At 40.3% G+C, this 21,913-nt stretch overlaps 1 protein-coding gene across 26 annotated transcripts in view; it reads right to left on the bottom strand.

Annotated features, from left to right (window-relative positions):
• The window catches only part of ELMO1 (engulfment and cell motility 1), a 300,794-nt gene that overhangs the window by 253,775 nt on the left and 25,106 nt on the right, over nt 1–21,913 (bottom strand). The window contains exon 1 of one of the 26 annotated variants that reach the window (XM_046923583.1): nt 17,347–17,390. The exons of 23 other annotated variants lie outside the window; for them this stretch is intronic. The gene's annotated coding sequence lies outside the window, so the exon portion shown is untranslated. Of the gene's footprint in view, nt 1–519; nt 3,737–10,534; nt 10,846–17,346; nt 17,391–21,913 lie in introns of those variants that run through there. 2 more of the 26 variants (NM_001030994.2, XM_046923668.1) reach the window with 2 other exon arrangements.

Below are 21,913 nucleotides of genomic sequence, written 5' to 3'. Positions count from 1 at the left end.
GCAGAACGCAGCAGTTTCCACATATACATACATACACACATCCTCACCTAACTGAGTCAAAGATACTGCTTTGTGGTAAATCTTAGACAGAAGAACGCACAAGGATACGGTATGCACTGACAACAATATCAGCAGACAGCTACATAAGACATTATGGGTCTGCAAGTGCATGAATATCAGCAGAACTGCATGTCAAACGGCAGAGGCTGTGAATTTTGGGGAAGGAAAAGAATGAGGAAGAGCCAAATCCTGAGGCTTGCAGAATTTAAGTTTTGTCCCTAAGGAGCCTAAAGCTCCATGAAGTTTGCAACCTTGCAATAACAGTTTGCAAAGCAGTGTAGTACTTCTCTGAGGTCCCTCCTTCTTCCTCACTCCTCTCCCAACTCAGCAGCACAGCCACCAAAGTAGCAAAGCTCTGCAGTTTTCAGGCACAGTAACCCATGCAGGTAGTAATACGCTCGTCTACTTTACTAAATCCTCTGTGTAGAGTCTAAATCTCAGACCATGGTGTTTCCATACCTTTTGCTGAGACCTAGCAGAACACAACCACATATAGCACAGCTGAAGCAGCTGCAGACATCCCCAGAGGCGCAGCACTTCTTCCGAGCAGAAAAAGAAGGAAGTGGTTAACAAGCAGGCCACATGCTCTCACATACACCCCTTGAAAGAGCTAAGGCAAGAGATGAGTTGTCAGAACATATCAGACATCCAAGAGCCGCAAACGTACTGGGAAAAAAAAAGTCTCTGACCACCTTCTGCTACTGCTTCAACTCAGCCCAGCATGAACTCAGCCTGAGCAAAACCATGAAACCATCTCTTCACCGATAAGTTTTGTACCTTCATCTTCTACTATCTGTAAATGGAGCTAGCCCGGCCTTCATGCATATGGGCTCCACCCATGTGTGTCTTTGTGTCCATTCTGAAAATGGTCAGCCCTCCACAACTTCCAGTCCTGATGCATTCTACATAGGGTTCTCCATACATACTAAAAAAAACCACCAACTATGTATGAACTTTAACACGCCAAGAATTTATTTCCAACAATGGCAATTCTGATGCTGACAACATCACGCATCATCACAAAACAAAGTGAAAGGCAGTAAATAAGACAATGGACAGACTGTAAATAAGACTGCATTGCAGGAAATGCCTTGAAAGGCAAAAAAAATGATTAAGGAATATAGTTATATTGTCTGCACTGGTACACGCACAGAAATTCTTGATAGATATCCCAGGGACCAGGATTAAACATAATTAAAGCAAGTGACTAGCTTGCTAGGGATCAAGAACAGTCATACTGTCAGCTGCAGCTTCCCCATCAAAGACCAAGTGGTACAAAGCTGCATCAGCTCTCCCCTAATATCTTTCACTCCTACTATTTGCATCTCCCATGAGTGCTCCCCTTGATGCGTAGTGCACCAACTTAACTCACCAGCAAAAAAAATAATAAAAAAAAATGCAGTCATCTGCTTTTGGCATGTTTTAAAGTAGCTTCCCAGAGGTGGCACAACTTGGCTGGGAGGAGCAATGAGCTGTTAATCCACCTTGGGAGTAAAATGAAACTTGTGCCTTTCTACTGACACACTTATGGTGATAGCATTTCCTGCCTCCACAGCAGAACAGTCCTCAGTAGTTTCAGTCTGGTGATGTTGTGTTTTAGCAAAGCTTAAGCCATGCTGGCTGCCTGCTGCTCTCAAAAGCACAGGATTGCCCGGCATGAGGGACACAGGACCTCTCCTCTGGGATATTAGCAAACCATAAAGCTCACCATGAATGCTGGAAAAAATACTTTGAGTTACAACTACTGGCCATAAGTTTGAAAGCAAAACAGTACACAGCAGTAAATTTGCAGAAAACTTCCACACTTACACACAGATGCAGGCATTAGCCTTCATTTTCCCTTAGTGAGTTCTGGTCCATCTTAACAAGTCACACAGGAAGGAGACAAATGGTTTAAGAAAGAACAGTCAAGGAAAGTGGGCTGGAAGCTAATCACATTCAGCTATGGAAAATGAGTATTTGCATTCCAAAGCATGGCACAAATGAATTCTCTCAGAACGTTCAGAAGACAAGTTTAATGTGTCTAGTCTTTATCGCAAGCTAGCGCTGAAGATCTCCTACATAATTATAATACATATATTCTTATACAGTTTCAAAAGACAAAGCAAAGTGACAAATCTTTAACCAATACAAATGGATGTAGTTCAACTTGTCCTTCTTCTAGTGGGACAACTCATAAGCATCAGTGTAGTCTGAATGATGAAAACTGTATATAAAATACTCACTACCAACTTTTCTTTCTGTTATTTAGCAGACCAGTCAGAAGTGCCCAGATGTTTTCTCTACATTTTAATCTTACAAATCCAATACAGGACCTGAAAGATAATCTAGGTTTGTTCTACCTATGTGGTAATACCAGAATTTTATATCGTTAGTCAAAACACATCTTCATCACAAATCAACAACCACAAAGAAAACTCTACACTCTGCTGTGAAAATTCTAAATTACCTACTATTTACTGATACACTGTGTTAGACACTGCCTAATACAGAAGGAAAAGCATAGTCCCTAGTTAGAATTGCTTACCAAATTGGAAGTATTTCACACGATGTGAATGAAGAACTAGAATCAAGGTCAACTGCTTTTTGTTATGTCAATAGCAGTCAAACAGCAAAAGGGATGAGGACCTCTCTGAAGGGGCCAGTTACAGATTTTATTCAAGAACAATCTTCTTTTTTTCAGAAGCACTGATATGTAAGAACAACTTTGTTTATTTTCAACTTAGAATCCAAAGGCACACAATGCATGTGAGTATATGAACATGTATATGTATATTCAAGTATATGAACTGAAGGAGGGGAGGGAAAGCAAGGCTCTCATAATTTTCTCTAGTACACACATGCGGCTTGTAACATGGAGGAGGTTTTAGCAACTTCCACAATCAGCAGCATGCTATTTTACACTCTGAAGATAAATAAAACAAATGACTTACACAACCAAAAGTACCAGAAATATACCTTCTTACATCAATACAGTTTTCAGAACCATGACAGATTACCCCGTTAAAGTGCAAATTCTGCAAGTACCCTTATTACCACACACATCATACTTCTGCATCTCAACCATACTCTGCAGTCTAAGAGTAATAAACACACTCAAGCTAGGAATCAAGATGTGTTAAATTTAATAAAAAAATGCATCAGCACATATCTGCAAGCTCCCAATTTACCTACCTGGTTCTGAGGAATTAATTCAGTACATATATTAATAAAATGCCTTTACTTTTCCCCTTCTACCTATGTCACGCATGTGAAAACAGGAGTATGAAATAGCTTTCTCAATAGAACTTGTTTTGCAATCTCCCCACCACTTAGCATACAAGGTTCTCAAAGTGCTCTGTACTTACAGCTATCAGAATACATCTCTAAAGAAATAAACTGTATTCTTATTCTATAGACAAGAGGAGAAGTGAAGGCTATGAGGAGTTATGTGACTGGAAGTTTTAGTTGTATATGAAAACAGTGGCCCACAACAGCTCATTTCTTCTCTTACAGAAACACAGAGCCAGGTCACGGGCAAGAGTATTAGCAAAGTTGATGACTTAAGAACAAGCAGAGGAATGTATTAAGAAAAAAAAAAAAGGAAGCATGTGTGGGAACAACTTGAGGCTGGCACAGACCTGTGCTCCTCGTGGGCAGGCCCTCCTGCCAGCCATGGGCCAAATCCCGCCCAGCCAAGAGCAGACCCACTGCCCGCAGGCCTGGTGCTCACACTCTACACAGGCTCTCACATAACTATGTTATCATAGACCTCGGAGGCCTCCTTCAGCAATGTGGCCAGAGGGAACCAGGTGGCAAGCTCTGCTGAAGGGTCCCTCAGGAATTGTGTCTGATTAGCTGTTTTAGAAAGGTAATCCAACACTCAATGAATATCCCCAGTACAGTTATTTTTGGAGTTCGACTGCATGACCAAGCAGCCAAGCGTAAGGAGTTGTAAATACGTCCTGTCATCTCTGCAAGGATGGAAAACAAAGCACAGGAGCCAGGGGCTGGATGTAGACTTTGTAGACATTAAGAGGCTTTCATGCTGCCTTCTCTTGGTTATAGGCTCGGCATCACCCACCTCAAACTAGACAGCAATCACAAAGGCCCAGCAGACCCACTGATGCTGCAGGAGACCTAATACTACTCAACTGAATTCTGTTTTTTAAAGCTGCCCACCAGCTTCCTAAGGGGAACATTTCTTTGATCCTGAACTTGCAGCACTTGACCAATAGAACATAATTAGTTCAGGAAACACCACTTACTGTTACGATAAAATGATCTGGGGATCTACCAGGTTTAAACAACATTTTTCCTCTCATAAAAACCTGAAAATTTAGTATTGGAGTTGATCTTAGAAATGTGGATGTGAAATAAACAAAAGCAGGAAAGCACAAATCCACACAGGAAAGATGGTGAATATTCATGTGGTTATCACCTGCCTGTTTCTCACATACCCATAACCTTTCTTCACGACTGTACTCCAGGTATTTTATCTTTCCCACAACACTGCTGTTCCACTCCTTAAGAAGCAGTTTGTGTATTTGAGGTCCTGCTGACATTTTCAAAAGAACAAACAAAAAAATCTCTTCAAAACGGTAGAGCAAAATAAGCTTTAAAGTGTGCTTGAAAAGAAAAGGTGGAAGAAAACAAAGCAGCCTGGATGTACTTGGAACACAACTTGCATTTTGCTTCTTAGAGCACATGTTGAAGCATTCCAGAAAGCTATAGTTACTTGCTTAATTTGAATTTCTCTGTTTCTTGGAAGACCATGTTCATTCTACTAAGGCACTTTCATTTACACATCAATAATTCCAGAAAAATAGTATTGGAAACTCGGTCATGATTACTGAACAAATCTGAACTACTGTGGTAATTTAATTAATGCTTACATACCATCCAGCCAAAGATGCTCTCTATGTTAAGGATGTTAACATTGAATCTCTTGAAGCTAGAGATCAGGAAAGTACCAAACCATTCACTCAAGTATTCAGAAGACTATACCAAGGGAAAAAAAAAAAAATTACAACCTGGTGGTTACTGATGTTACATTTAGCTTCATAAAAGCATCTTTTAGAAGTCATCCCACATGGAATCAGGGCAGGTATCCAGAAAATATATAAAACCAAGTAATAAGCTGCAAAAACAGATAGAATTCACCTGAACTTTTCACAGCTTATCAGGCCTTGCTGGTTAGCTTTGGGTTGTTTCTTGTCATCTGCCTATAACTCCAGATGTTTCTGAACTGAAGCAAGCAGTAACAACAACAACAATCTCTCATAAAATCCATCTAAATACAAATTTTCTTCTCCTGTCTCCCAGGGTAGTCTCACATAACCTGAGAGATACAAACAACGGAGAGAAGATGAAACCCCAGTTACATTCAGTGTTGCTGTTCCTACAGGAGCAACAAAAATTGAAGGTTTCAGGAATACGAAAGTTGAGAGGAGAAGAAAAAAAAGGAATCAGTACTACAGAATTAACATGTGAAACAAAGCAGTATAAATGCAATTTCATGTAGACTTTGAAATGTTTAAGCTAAAAAATATTCCAAAGGAGTCTAAAAATAGCAAATTGAATAAGTTTATTACAGGTTGGTTGAAAATGCGTAAGAGGTTGAACAGAGAAAGTTTATCAAAACTTCTGTGATCAAGGAAAGCAATTTTGAATGGGATTCAGCTAAGAGTAAAGAAATAAAATATCAGTTCTTTCTAGCACTAACACCATTTGGCTGTGGTATTTGGAATTTTCCTGGCATTTTCATAAATCAAGAAATAAAGAGCACACAAAGGAGCATCTTCAGTCAAAATGATAACATTTTATTGCTTCATTTTAGCAGAGGGTGAATCAAGGCCATGACAACTGGCTGTATCCCAAAGGAGGTAACAGATACAAGTAAGCTCAAGGTTAGGAAAAACTCTAGATCATGCTGGAAGCAAGATTAGTAAGTAATATAAAAATAAGAGAAAACAAAAAAGGATTTTTTACCCTATCACTGCTTATGACATATGGAAGAACTAATGTCACTGTCAGGAAGTTAGTAGTCAAAAGGAAGAAGAGAGGAAGAGAGGACAGATGCATGAATACTAAAGGAAATAACCAAGTTAGCTGACAGCACACAGACAGGATATCAAAGGTGAAATAAACAATAGTTTTCTGAAGAAATTGCTCTGCAAAGAAAAAAAAGGAGCAGAAAAGAGAGACACACTAATAAGCCACAGTGAATAAGCAGAGCCAGATGCTCATCATCATGCTCATCAAGAAATAAAAGAAACAGCAAACAAAATACTGGTTATAATTTATGAGTCTAACGAGGACACAAAAGTTTTAAGACACCAGACTTTTGCTTCAGGCACTGACACTGCTCTTCAAAGATGGCAAAAAAAACCAACCAACCAACACCTGTCGATCTTGCAGCTCTATCTACAGAGGTGTTCCTACCAGTACTGGTAGGAACCTCATATCTACTGAAATAAGTGCATCAAAACAGCTAATAGTCACAGACACACACACGCACTCACCTTGTTTGTTACTACCTACCACTGAACAGTTCCTCCTTCTACTCCTGTGCCAAGACTCTGCCCTCTGCCATTAACACACATTTGCAAATAACACTTTGCTCCTAACACCTGGGGACTGGTTTCAGTCAAACTGTAGTGAGACAAGCTGTTTAAGCAGTGCACAACAGTTGAGAAGACTGCTGTTGCTCCTTCATCAGGGGGACAGCAGAACACATGATGTGTTCACACCCAAATTACAACCCATTTATGAACTTAAATCAGATTCAGGGGGGCTTTATGTTATTGTGCCAGACTGTGAAAAGAAAAAGAAAGGTAGAAGCGGTCAGGTATCTGACTGCTGTTTCTTAATTAACTGTAACTACAAAGATTCTCTAGGATTCCCCAGATGGCTTCCACTAATGTTCACCATCAAAAGCTGAGGATGGCACAGCTGTGTTACCCTGTCTTATCCTGTCTACTTGCTCTGGTTGAAGCTCCTACTCCAGCCTCTCTGGGAACATGCATCACAATGCCAGGAATGAGCAGAACACTCCGTGTATTCAAACTGGCTAATAAAAAAAAATTGAGTGCTTAATCAGCCCACAATAAACACGCAGAGACAACACAATCAGCACCGTCTGCACGCTGAGGACTGAACTATGCCAGCCACATTATTCTGCAAAATGACTCGTGGAAGTTTCCTTCTCAGGAGCTAGAGCATCAGTTGTCACTGATTGATGCTGCAACTCAAATCAGCTTCTTTCAAAACACTCATTCAAAATGAACTGGCACTTGCTGTGCAATCCTGTTCTATATTATCGTAACAACAAATAGGGTTATATTAATACTCCCTTGATTCCACCCCAGAGCTATTGCCAAGTATTTTGCCAACTATGAATTTAGAAATGCCAGCTACAGGACAGGGAGAGCCTGGCAGCAACAGGCAAAAGGGCATGATGCCTTTGCTATATGACATCATTTACATGTCACTAACTTACTACATAGCAAAAATGGACACTCACAACAAAAATACTGTAACACACAGCAACATCCTGAGCCACACTCTGTATGCTTTCTGCTAAGCTGAAATCTTCCTACCCCAAAACACTTAGGCTTCAGCCATTAAGGTTCAGCTCCCTAGCAGAACATACATCTCCACTGCCCCAGTGTCACTATCTGCCTTCTTGCTCTCCAGTACCAGCACAGGCATTTGCCCAGCAGACAGGTTCTAAGAGAGAGACTGCTAAAAAACTAACCCAACAAAACAAAAGCAACACATCTGCAGCCAAGTTAGCACCCTGAATTCATTCACCACTCACTTGCCTGAGCAGGACCATCATCAAGTATGTGTAAAGACAAAAGGAAAGCAAGAATAACTTGCTTGTCCTAAATGGTCACAGAAGCATCCTCAACCTTAAAGACAGATTTATTTCACCTGTGCAGAGTTCAGGCATACAGCTGAGATTCACTTCAGTAGTGGAAAACGATGTAAAAATATAATTATCAGCTCATTACAGTATGTTTCATTAACTCAATCAGCTCCTTTATAATTGTAACACACATTAAGAGATTAAAGTATTTGGATAAAACCGAAGTACATTTTTAGTGCTCTGCTGATTGCCAGAATTTGTAGTTTTCACAAATAAACTAACAACCCTTCACTAAGGCTCCTGTGAACATGACCACTGTTGTATCATCCTTGCTTAATGTTCCCAAATTAAATTTTGCCACTGCATTTGGGGGTGAGGGGTGGAAAAAAAAAGTCACTGTTCACTTAACTGTCTAATTCAACCTGACACAGTCTGTAGTGTTTTCAAATAAAACTGTTAACTGAGGTTGACAATTTGGAACTTCCTATAGGGCCAACACCTGGCTGAAAAGCCCTTTGTGTGAAAATGCCAACACAAACAAAGCACAAAACAGCCTCTCTGTCACACTTTTAATCTGCTTTCAGTAGTAATTTAACATCAGTAGATCTCTAATGTTCAAATACTCAACGTGATTTATCTATAAATTGCTTTAAAAACAGAATGGACTCTTCTTTCTGCCCTTCAGTAAAGCACTTCTACTTTGCTATGAAGACTAAAACAGCTTTTATAGGTTTGGCAGCATAGTGAAAACAGTAAACACAGAACAAACTTACTCTCTTACTCTCACTTTATGCTATACTAAGTGACATTCAAATCATACACTGAAAGCATAAACACTTCCAGGAAGCAGTAGTACCCATCTCTACTAAAAGAATACTCCAAATCATCAGCCTGACCCACTCATCCCTACAGCCTGCTGATGCTCCAGGTTAATGTCCATGCAGTCTTCATGCTGTGTTTGCAGGCCTGTTCACACGGCCCACCAGAAGTCCTTCTGCATGGACCGATCTCATATCTTCAAATACCATCTGAATCCCATTCATATTCCAGGTCTCTATAGCACAGTAAAATCCAGTTGGCTGAGTTAGATGCAACTTCCACCTATTCTGCTTGGAAGATTACACCAGTGTGTAGGGCTCAAAGACATGTTCTTTACAACATAACAGTTCTCAATTGTTTCTTCCTGATAAGACCATGCACACACACACAAAAAAAGTACTGTGTACGTGGGAATGCAAAGGAAAATATGTTGCTCAAGTTTCTTTTTCACATGTGCCATTTTCCAAACCCTGGAGCAGATTTCTACCAGCCCCAACACCTTCACAAGCTCTCTTCTTGGGGTGTTACACCACTAAAGAATTAAATGGATTTCAGCTTTCATCTCTTAACTTGCTGGTCTCACCCACCATCTCATTATCTTTTGCTAGGATGGAAAGAAACGATGACATGAACTCTACATGAAGCAGAAGGTCTGACTTGAATTCTGAAGAAGCAGTATCCAAAGTTCACGTTGCATAATTGCCCAGGACAAAATCTGATGCTCCCATTTAAACAAGGGAGAAAAACCTATTTTTACATTTGCAAAACAAGCCTCCCAAGACACAAAAAACCAGATTGTTGTTCGACCTTCGTGTCATGAGAGAATGTAATCTGGGCGATTCACTAGCAGCTAGTGAATCAGAGAAAAACAATTAAAAAAAAGCACCAAACAACCTGCAAACAGACCTATCTACCAAGTTCCCTTTCCCCACAGCACTGATTAAAGAGAAAAACCCCATAGTACACATAGGTAATTACACTGTTAAAATGAACAGAAAGTCTGCTTCAAAGACTACGATGTTAAACTTGGGACCAAGAACACTTGTGTTTAATTTTCTTTTATTCAAAGGCTTTGTGTGTGGCCATGTACATGCCCTTTGGCCCGCCGTGTCTCCAACCTACAACTCTAAAATGGGGCACCACATTTCCTCAGAGAAATTGAGAGGCATTTAGAGGCTGCAGGGGTATGTATCTAAATCAGAGTGACAGGTTACCCAGAACAGGCAGCTGCCTTATTATTCACACGCTTGGACAGACTATTCATCCAGTTCTTTCTGTATTTTAACCTCCTCAGCCATCGAGGTTCTGAGAACAGACTGGCTTACATCCCTACTTCTTGCTACCGTAATTAATTTGAATACTACGCTGACATTAAAAAAATAAAAAAAGGTAAAAGTTGAAGATGAGTCTTCAGTGTAAAAGGAACCACCTGTGCTTCTCCACATTTCAGAGCACATTGCTGCTTTTACCCTCCAGGTAGGGCAGCTCAGAAGAACATCAGCTATAGACTTCGGGCTCAGACAAAAAGAGGCAAACCGTTTGTGGCTATATTTATTGGCCAGTGCCTTCTAACCCTCACTCTGCCACATTAAAACTTTCATTACCAGCACAAAATGACAAATATATTTTAAGGATTACTTTAAAACAAACCAGCAAGGGAAACTAATTTCCTAGGCAAAATAAAAGCATCACTATTATATTCACAGAAGACAAAACTCAGAAAGCACACAGAACATGCTATGGAGAGCCAGCCTGAAGTTTCACTGCCATTTTTCTTTACATATAAAGCTGTTTTTTCCTCACCTGAAGAGTCCCAGAGGCACACACACAAACGTCTTCAGAGCCAATTAAAATGTAAATACCCCGAAACAGCCCAGTGAGCAACCACTGCTCATCTCTCTTCCACGCTCCTCCTTTTCTGCAGGCCTTCACCATTTAGTTTGATTTTGCAAAACACCACTGGCTTCAGTTTTAGAGCTCTGAAAGCTCAAGGTGTCCTCAACTGAGAAATAAGCTGTCATCTGGCTCTTCAGTTCAGCCATTCCTAGCAACTGCCTTGTTTTCAGCACTTGCACATGACAGGAAGGGACCACTGTCCTGTGACAGTTACCTCTGACTGGCCCCAAATAACTTCTGTAGTTTTACACAGCGAGATTAATGCATGGCTGCTGGTGACACCCCTTTTTGCTTTTAGCCATTTAATTGTTCAAGTGGAAATACAGATGTTAAGAGTCAGGCACATGACAGGAAACCCTGGCCTCTTGCTTTGAAGACGCATAACATGACTGTAAGATGAAAAATGTCACAGCTACAAAGAATCCCAGTTTTCTTTGGGTGTGAGTCTATGAGGGAAAAAGCATTCAAGGCTTCTCACACTCTAGCAAATCAAACTAAACTATCGTTGGCAAACAAAGGAGCTGCCTGGTTTTAACAGCTCCTTTCATACACTCACCACCATCTATTCCAGTTCGTTGCCAACCTTATTAAGAAGGAAGAATCATATTTTAAAAGAAAAAACAAGGCAAGGTTTTGCATGTCCCCAGCCAATTTAACTATGACATGTATGGCTGCTTTCTGTTAAGAAAACTCAACCATGCAGTGTCTTGCACCGACCAAGGACTACAAAGCCCTGCTGAGCATGTTTTCCATTTGCACAGCCACATGTGTGCTGATGTGCACATCATAGCTGTTAGTTCACATGTGGGAAGGTAGATACAGGTGTCTGCTGTCAGACTGCATCCCTCTGAACTGCCACCCTGAAGCGTGCAAAGGGTATAATACATTTTTGTAGAGATAAGAAAGCAAGGAATTGAAAGCAGCTTTCAAACATTGTAGATTATATGCCATCTAGATCATGACTTTTTAATGGACACATAGTAAATAAAAAATTAAAAAAATCTAAGAGCAGATGCAGGTCATTAGAGGCAAAAAGTCTATTGTATTTAAGACACCATTTTTGCTTTTGTACAACTAAGCGATGACAGCTCTGAAACCCAGCAGAGTAAGCAGGGAATAGACTTTAATGTGCTTCCCTTGCTTTTAGCATACAAAACTTACACATGATCAACTCTCAGAAAGTGTAGAAACTGTCAGGAGTTTCACTGTGTTCATTTTAACAAGGAAAACAATAGGGAAACTCTGAAACATCAGCTTATTTATTTACTGTTAAACAGGACACTCATCCACAGAAAAATCCAAGCACAACACTCACCTCCAGTCCAGTCATTACAACCCCGCTCTCTCACCTTTGGCAATCTTCCTGTTTTATTTTCTCTCCTGGCAGTGCTTTATTCCCCTTGACGTGACCAATTCCTCAAGCCTTCTTCCCCTCTCTCAAAGACATTGCACTCAAACATATCAAGCACTTTTCTTCCAGTGGAGCTTTTTTTTAAACCAACTTCAGCCCAAGCACATCCTGACACTTACATGGGGCTGAGATGCACCAGGGGACACCTCACCCTTCTTCTGAGGCTTTTGAAGGATACAGAAACAAGATATCTACCAGTAATTTTTAAGTGTACTGGTATTTCATTTTTTTTTTTTTTCCTTTTTTTTCTTTTTTAAATGTCAAATAATCTGTGTTCTGCAGAAGCCAATTACTGAAGCTTTCACAAAGGTTAAAAGTTCAAGAGGAAAGCTGGTTTCTTCATTTAGCAGCCTCTTTCAGCAATTTGGATAAAAAGAAGTCAAAGAGTAAGTGCACACGTAGATACAGCAGCAACAGGGATGAGAGGATGGGTTTCAAAGATTTAATTCTCCTACTTTTAATTCTCCCTCTTTCACCAGGCTCTGATCTGACCCTCCTCTGTCCCACTGTCCCACCTCCTAACCAGGACCAGTGAGAGAAGGCAAGAAGCACCTGTTTCCTGGTGCCTTTCTTCCTATACACACAACAAACAGTCCTGAAAGCATATTTTACCCTGAATCCTTTGAGAAATGATTCAATTTGAACAAATTTTGAATAAGGACCAAAGAGTAACTCAGACAGCAGTAATGAAGGGACCAATTCACATGTTCCAGAGAACAAGTGGTGAAAAATGTGCACTCCATGAGATTTCAGCCTAATCCCTTGTTAAAATAAAGCCACGTGTCTATTCCCTAACCCACTTTGATTTATTAATGTTTTCGCTTCCCAAGATTATGAAAGTAATCCGGAATAGAGGAGTCAGAAGAAAACAATTTATCATGAAAGTCTTATATACCAAATGCTAGAATAGCCATCGATCTTACTTCCTCTCTCAAAAAGCATGCATTTATAATCGTCAGGGACCAGATGGGAATTCTAGTATGAAAGTCACAAAAATAGGCTAATGCAGAAAATAACACACCACATCCCAAATGCAACACAGTTCGTGCTACTGTATGCAGACATCAGTTGGTCATCTATCAATTCACTAAAATGCCAAATGTTTTTGAGAGATATTAGAGTATCAACAAGAAAGAAGTCCCCTGAAAAGGTCAGAGATAACTGATTCCAAGTTGTGCATGCAAAAATCTTCAAATCATGGAGCAGCTGTGTGCCTCACGTTGCAAGATTTGTATTCCAAGAACCTTCCCCACCACAGAGTTTGCTGGAATGCAAATAGAGATTAAAGTCACGATGCAAAGAGAAGTGGCATCCTTTCAGTGGAATCCCATTCCAGCAGCGTGTCACTTTTTTCTTGGGGCATTCAGGAAACTCCCAGCTCAAAAACAACAATAGTGATGTTGTAAGCTAGGAGAGAACTGCATTGACCAATGAAGAGCACCTGAGGAGGTGGCACCCTGCAGAGTGTCATCTTTTTATTACTCAAGAGTGTCCGTGGTTCCACAGTCCCCACACTCAACACAATTGGTGTTTGAGAGAGAAATGAAATTAACTTACAACCCTTGCTTGGCCAGAGCTGTTCCTTGTTTTAATAGGTTTATGGAGAATTTAATGACTCACACAAATTCATAAGAACTGGCAACCACAGGACAGTTGTGACAACTTCAACTAGCCTGCTGCAGTTCATCTTGCTTTTGGACCATCTGCACTCTTAAGTAGTGGCTTGTCTGCCAATCAAACCAAAAAACAGGATTACAAGCATATACGTCTGGGGGATTCATTTGGTTGGGTGGTTGGTTTTTGTATTTGAGCATTTCTATAGGTACGGCACCACTGGTTGACTATATGAAGCAATGTAAAAATGCTGAGGAGACCAATGGAAAATGAAGAGATTTAATCTTACACATTCCTCAGGGGGGACGAATAAGAAAGGTGTAAAAGTAAAATCCTACAACAGTAACAGTTTGGGGGGAACCATCTAAATGTTTAATTTAGATACTATTTCTGAAGATCTACACACAGTACTTCAGCTGGATCAAAACTTACACACCATCCTGAAGCAAGGTCTATGAAAAAAATATCTGGTGCACATCCACTAAGCACACCCATAAATGAGCTGCAGAAAAGAAGAACATTTCTTCTGACAAAAAAGCATTTAATTCAATATCCCTCCAGATGTAGTCTTAGAAAAATGCAATAACGTTACCTGCCAATTATGTGAGGCCATCTCCAAGGTATCATGATGCCTAGGCTTCCATCCAGTCTACAGTAGTTTTAATATGCTTCTATAGAGGTATTTTTAGGAATCACATGAGAATACATTGCGTATTACCTGATAAACATGCATCTAAATACATGCATACAAATGCATGAAAGCACAGGTCATGGAATCTCCCATTCACATGGTCTGCTCCCTCTTTTAACTTGCTCTTTCTAAAGTTGGAAGACAAACACGCAAGCAATATCCATGCAAAAAGTTTTATTATAACTCCACAGTGAACAGCAGCCCTGAAGTTTTGCTTAAGTGCTGTATCTGCTAAGACTTAGCTCTTGTAAAAATGTTGTAGCATCATTTAACCTACAGAGAGCTAAGAACACCGCTCCTCTTTTCTGAACACTGACTGTAAAAATGTTTGCAGGTGTTCTTGTAAAATAAAGCAGTCACCTCAAGACCTGGCTCTGCCTCATGCTCACTGCTCTGACCCATCACTCATACAAGGCAGATTCACGGCAAGTTTCCACAGCACATGAGACTGCAGAGCTGTGCTTCTGCAGTCTGTACTACTTTGCCCCTTTGACTCCCTGTCAGCCAGTTCAGGCAAGCCAACTGGCATAAAAATAGGGAGCAGAAAGGAGCAAGAGACTTCCTTTTTGCCAGGTTATATCTTGGAAACCACTCATCACAGCCTGAAGCAGCTCCCATCAGTGTCAGTTACAGCCGCGCATATCTGGAGGACAGGCAGACTCTTCCCAAGTAAACCCCACACACTCCCAACTCTTGACCTATCCCACATCAGGAACGTGGCTAACACACCCATGGGTGGTATGGGAGCAGTGCTAGGGACTGCAACCCTCACCTCCCCTGAGCTGGCCAGCTGAGGAAGGAGCCTCTGAGAGCTCTAAGGAAACACTGACACACAGAAATCAGTGGAAGCATGAGAAGAGCAGCCAGCTCCTCAGCAAAGGGCCCAGCTAGGAAAGCAGCCACCTTACTTTGGCAGCAGCAAAGCCCCAGCAAGCATATGCCACAGCACACGCTCCTAGTTTCCCTATTTTGAACCTGCTTTTATTCATAAGACTTTCCACACCGTGATCCTGGAGGAGCAATTATAACGCAATACTTTCAGCATCACATTGGAGAGGCCTAATTTGTGGCCACAGCTGTGGCCTGTTATCTGTACTTCATCACTCCAGTTCAGCACAACATAAACTCCGTAATTCTTCAAACTCCTACATACCTCTGCACCACAACAGCAATTAATTTGCCTCTGGCATCCTATAACACTAAACCAAAGCTGTAACATACCACAATGTGAAAATAAAACAAGCTCGGTCCCAGCCTACCCAACCTCTTAATATGACAAGAAGCCCTGCCAACTTCAGAATTTAAGAATTAAGGCTTTTCTCATTAATTATTGTTATTCATACGCTTACTTCTGAAGGACATAGCTCAGCTTTTTACAGCAAGTTGGCAATTTTTCTTTTAAATAGGAGAAAAAAAAACTTAGTGAATATTCCATATTTCTCCTGATGTGGAAAATAAGTGTCAGAACTAACCCACTATAAAAAACACAAGATTAATCAAAGTTTTAAAGATAACTCCAGCTAAGATACATCACTCTATAAATGCGTGTAGGGAATTCATCTGATACTGCTCTCACTAAGCGAGCAAGGGCCTTTAATGCTTTTAGTTAAAGCTTTTACTGCTAACACAGTAATTGGCTTTTCACAGTAAGAATAAAAGGTTTTCTTCCTTTCATTTACAAAAAAAAATAAAAGATAAAAACAGCTGTTACAACTTCACCCAAAATTAAAGTAACATTCATCTGCTGGAATAACACTTCCTAGTTACATCACAAACAAAAACCTCACTTCAAAGCAAAGATAATTTCAGATTTTAAGTGACCAAGCTTTTAACCAAAAGGAAAACTTATATTCAAGTCACCACAGCTTTATTTGAACTTTTATTCCCTAAGCTTTCTCTGTTCCATTCTCACCTCTTGGAAGCAAGTACAGATTATATTATTTCACATGGAGTACTGTACAGAATCACTTTGATATTCCCTGCAGCAAAACACTAAGCCACCAGGGAGGTGTCTAAGAAGGAACACACACCACTTCCAAAACAAAACTGCATTTCAGAAAGCAATTAAATACCCTGTGCACATGTCATAGAGACAACACTCAAGAAGCTCAGTGATTAAAGAGTGACCTCAGAACACCAACCCTGCAAAGAAAAGAGCCTAACTAAACACAGTGTGTCCCCTTGTGTAAAAGCCAGCATAGGAAAGGGGAAAAAAAAGAGAAAATAAGCCACAATTGCAATGACACCGAAATCTAGAAGACACCAATCTAAAGGCCACGCCTTCATACTCCCAAATCTTTTCAGTGGAGGGAAGAAACAAAAAGATTAGGGAGTCCCCTTAGTTTCAACTACTTTATTTATTAAAATTAATTTCAATCTGGACCAGCAAAAAAAAAAAAAACCCAAACAACAAACCACAAAAAAACCTCAAAGACAACCAACCTTATGGCCCTATTGGAGTGCTCTAGCTCTCTGTACCTCTCCACCACACAGAATAATGTGCACACACGATAAAGAACAGCAACATTCATACACTCTGTACGTAACAGGCACACAGCTTTACGAAGTCTCGAAATTCACTAGGCCACTATAAGTTGTCCTGAGACTTAACCAAGAAGTAAACAACAGCAGCAGTCTGAAAGAGCAAGCTTTTCAGACCTTGCAGCAGTCTTCAAAGTGGCTCTTGCATGCCATTTGTGCAAGACAAACAGAGCTTTCCAGACTTCCATTCCACTCTGCTAGGATAGCTGCATTATAAAGGAACCTAATCAGAGCTTGGTGCCCCCAGTACCTAACCTAGAACCAAAAAGTACTTTTTTCAGCTATATGCATCACCTTGACTACAACCACGACTGTTTAAATCCTGCTGCTTTTATATTTATGTACTGTAACGCTACAGTGAGATGGAAAGCACAGCAACAAGGTGGCAAAGTCCTAGACTGCAGCAAATGAAGACAAGCCCAAATGCAGTAGGCACAGAAACAAAGGAAGAGAGCTACTTACCTTTAGAAGAACTCAGGTAGGCAGGGATCTTCAACAAGATACCCTTGCCTCCACTGCCAACCCTTAAATGAGGTCTGGGAAGGGGGGGGATCCTGGCTCCACCCCTTCCAGTCTCTCAGGAGCACTGCATGCACCTGAGCTCCCCTGGGTTGTTCCCACCATCCCAGCAGGTGCTCAATCACTCTTTCAAGCTGTGACTTAGCATTTCCACTGCATATATATATATATACACATACATACGCACACCCACACACACACATATATATACACATATAGTTTCATTAAATAGCTTTATATGGCAATATGAGATGGAGTTAAATGGATACTGGTATGCACCACAGCAAACTCACATGGGTAACCGGTGAAGACAAAACCTAGTAGAAACAACCATTTGTCTGTGGAGATTAAAACAAACAAACAAAACACACCCAAAGCTCCAGAAACAAGCCCTTTTTTATGCAACATTATGTAACACATAACAAAAATTCAAAATCCAGAGGCACTGGTTTTACTGCACACTGTAAGGTATGTCTCCGTGTTTTACAGACTTTCTGTTGACTCATGCCATCCCATAGCTGACAGCCTTCTTTCCTCTTCTGCTTTATCATCATGTCCATTACTCTGCAGGCAGCAGTCACCCTACCCTGTCAGACACTGACACATACCTACGCAGGTTCAAAGACACATTTCTCTAACTAGAATTTAGCTTTGAAGTCTGCTGCTTGCACTTCATGACCAAAAACTATTTTTTGCAACTAAAATTGCTTACCATCTCCAGCTACACCAATTAGACTAACGAGAGTTATTACCTCTGTGAAGAAATGCTTTTTTAATGCAGTCATTTAGCTTCAGGAGCTCAGGCTTTTAGAACAGCATCACGAGTTGATATTTGCAGTGAAGCCCCAGGAGCCGCTATGACTGCTAACTTCCTGTGACCTCAGAGCCCTTCAGAGCCACATTTTGGAACTTCCCAGCTCACACATTACCGGCATGTACCATTAGGCATGCAAATACAAACTACTGCCCAGGTGCAAACAGGTTCTGTGACTTGTGCATGGGCTTGTGCTCACTGCAGCAATTGAAGGGCTGATTTGCTCAGCTTTCCAGTGCTCCCATCCACAAAACTCATTGACCTAAGCTCCTTCATGCCATCAACTGGTGTCAACTGAACAGTTGAGGAGTTGAGAGATCCTGGGCACAGACCTGCAGCTGAGGTTACGATGTTAGAGCTGAGGTGAAGATGTCTTTTCGCATGGTAACCTATCTAGGTTTTAATGAAACATGAAGGGCCTTGGGCACCCTGAATAATCTTACCACACAGGAGAAGAAACTCAGCAGCTGCCAATGCATCACCTACTTGTAGGCAACTTCATGATGTGGCAGCCCACAGTGCATTTCTGCCCTGGCAGACCCAGATGCAGATTATCTGCATGAACTCTGCTGATAAGACTTTCACCACAGTCTTGCAGAAGGTTACTGGCAGAGTTACTACATTGGAATAAGACTTTTTTTTTTTTTGCCACTGGTTTCCAGGAGGGAAGGATTTCAGCACCCAGCTTCTTAATTCAAGGCTTCTCTGCAGCTGTAAGGGCAGCCTCTCATACATACAGCAAGCAATACAGGGACCAGGAGATACACAAGGAGACCAGCTAACTACTAAAATGTGCCAAGTCCTTATCTCTTTAAGATATTCCATAGATTCTGGAGATGACTAAGAATTTTATTCATGAAAAATCTACCCCAAATAACTCAAAGAACATTCTGCGTGGGAGGTTCTTTTGCAAAAATTAAATAGCAGTTGTGATGAAGTAGTATCTTGAGTCGATTTATCACAGAATTTACATTTTGCTCATGCTCTTACCTAACAGTGTACAGCCAGAAACCATCCACAAGGGATAGTGGCCAATTTGTTATCTTGAAATGTAGAATTAAGTAAGAAAATTTAAAAAGAAAAAAAAAGAAAAAAAAAGAGGGGGGATGGTGATGGGGAGGAGAGTAGGAAGCAAAAGGAAGGTTAATTTAATGATGATCTTAGGGCAAAATTCTCCTTTCAGAGCTTCCCAACAGATCTCACTTCCAGATGATATCAGCTGCAGATTTGCAGAGAGCCACTTTCAGCCAGCATTTTCTAAATTACTGCTGTGTACAGAGTACTTCAGATCTGCTTATACATACCAACGACTCACCTGTACCCACACCTGATGCCTCATGATTTAAAACCAAGCACCTCAAAAGTCTTTCCAGAAGATGGCATGTAAGGCAACTGGCACAGAACAATATTTGTACAGTATGCTTCTTAAGAATTCTCTTGTTCTCACCTCTGCTATATTCACAAAAGCATTTTAGTAAGCAAAGCCGTGAGCGCCTTCCTTTCAAGTATACAGTCTAGGTGTTCCGTAACACCAGCATATCAACAGTTACTCTTCCAATACTGTCATTAAAATACGTCTATTTTTAAGGATCTCGGTTTTCAAAACTATTAATAACTTAGAAATAAAGAAAAACTTAAAAGAAACCTTAAAAATTATTATATACACTGTGTAGTTAAAATAATTGTGTTTCAAGGGGCTCAGCACTACTACAGAATTTATGAATTCAGCCTGAGGTTGAGGGAATATTACTTATTTGTTGTCATACGGCTGTAAATCCAAGAGGAAAAAGGAAATTACAGCTATATCCTGGTTTCATTTGCAAAATGTATAAAAAGAATTCTCCTATTCCAAATGTCTTTTGCTTAGCAGTAAAACAATACATTTGTTCAGCTGAGATCAAACAATGTCCTAAACTGGTGGAGTTAGACAACGTGCTATTATGATTCCAAGTCACATATCAAATGAAACGTCAGAGAAGCAAGCCATTTAAATGCATATTTGGCATACTTCTTGCAACTCAGTATGTTTCATTCTCAATGGGGCTGTGGGTGGGAGAGGAAAAGGTTGGTTTATTATGGATTTGAGTGTAAAAGCATCGTTTGGCAATTCAGATCATCAGATGTCACAACTGCCCACTGCTAGATGTTGTCGTGTACAGGAAAAATACACACCAGAAATCACCATACTGCATATTCAGAGGGAGCACTTACAATCACTGTCTGTCTGCTCGTACAGCGGCATCATACAGCCCTCATGCTGCAATGCCAACATGAGTAATTGCTGATGAAACTTTCAAGCCATTCATTCTCCTTTGTGCATAACATTTACTATTCTCGAGTAGCCCATGTCACTGGATTTACATCAGGCCCTGAACAATGAAGCAAAGGCAGCGTACTCTGAAAGGTCTGAAATCACTGCTGCCATTTTGCAAACCAGCTTCTAGAGTATTAGCTTCTGGTCAGCCAAGGCAAGATTGCTCTCACTTTTTCTCTGATTCCCTACGGGGAAAAAAAGCCTGTATTTACCAGCTGTTGAGTAAAGCTAGTATACTTCCCTCATGTAAAAATCTATATTAAAAAAAAAAATAGAAAACAAGCACATTTTATGATTAAATAAAGTAGGCCAGATCCAGCAAAAGTAGATGTGTTGACTCCTCATACTTAAAACCTACAGTTTGCTCACATCTGCCATAATTTTACAGAAAAATAGCTACATTCATCAGCAAAGTTCATATAAATCATTGGGTTTCCCCAGTTCCATACTCACCTTTATGCCAACAAAGCCAAAACCAAATTTTAGGTTTTCATTCAGATGCTAATCAAATACCATTACAAAGTTGCTATTTAGCATTTCTCACATGGAGGACTCTTAGTTCCTTTTCAAAGATGTTAAAATCATTGTTTCCAATTTACAAACACGGGATCTGAGAACAAGAGAGGACTGAATTGGATAATACAAGAAAGCACAGAGAACTGGTCAACTTGACCAAGGTAGTGCACAAGAAATACGAGCTGCAAATTTACAGTGAACTAGCTAATCTCTTCTGCTCGTTTGAGCATGCCTCTATTTGCCTACAAGAAAATAATGAAAGTGAATTCAGATAAATGTTACTGATGTAATTTTACTAATCTGCTTTTAAAATTTTACAGCGATTCATATAAAATTTAAGTGCTTTTAATTTGATTTAATGTACTTCACTGAGGAAGTAAATAAAATAAAACCACTTAATTTCTGCTCTTGTATAAAAGTACAGTGTAATTATAATTATCCCACTTCCAAAGAACATCTTCATACTAATGTGGAAAAATTATTCTGTCTTGTGACAAGGCGTCTGCATGCACTAAAGGTCACTTTTTCAGGGAGGAACTATCTTATATGTAACATCATAGATGGCGATTACTGATCATTTGCTCGTAGGAAAAAAAGAGGTTTAAAATTCATACTCAACCAGACCTTTCAGTTTTACTGCCCCTTAAATCTAAAGGGAAGATTTCACATACATTTTATCTTTCATTTTGTCAAGATGGATAGTTAATTATAGAAGGGTTTGATTTTAGCTTATTTCGTTTAATTTCATGCAGATGTGCTCACTTCAGGTGATTCAAACATTCCTCCTACAGAATCAGTATTCCAGACTTCCTTGTGCCTAGACAATGTCCTGCAGGTCTTCTGCAAGGCCTTCGACATGGCCCCTC

The sequence above is a fragment of the Gallus gallus genome, chromosome 2 (assembly GCF_016699485.2).
Source record: "Gallus gallus isolate bGalGal1 chromosome 2, bGalGal1.mat.broiler.GRCg7b, whole genome shotgun sequence".
Taxonomy (NCBI): Eukaryota; Metazoa; Chordata; class Aves; order Galliformes; family Phasianidae; genus Gallus; species Gallus gallus.
Note: the sequence above shows the minus strand (reverse complement) of the source record. Positions and strands in the feature narration are given on the sequence as shown.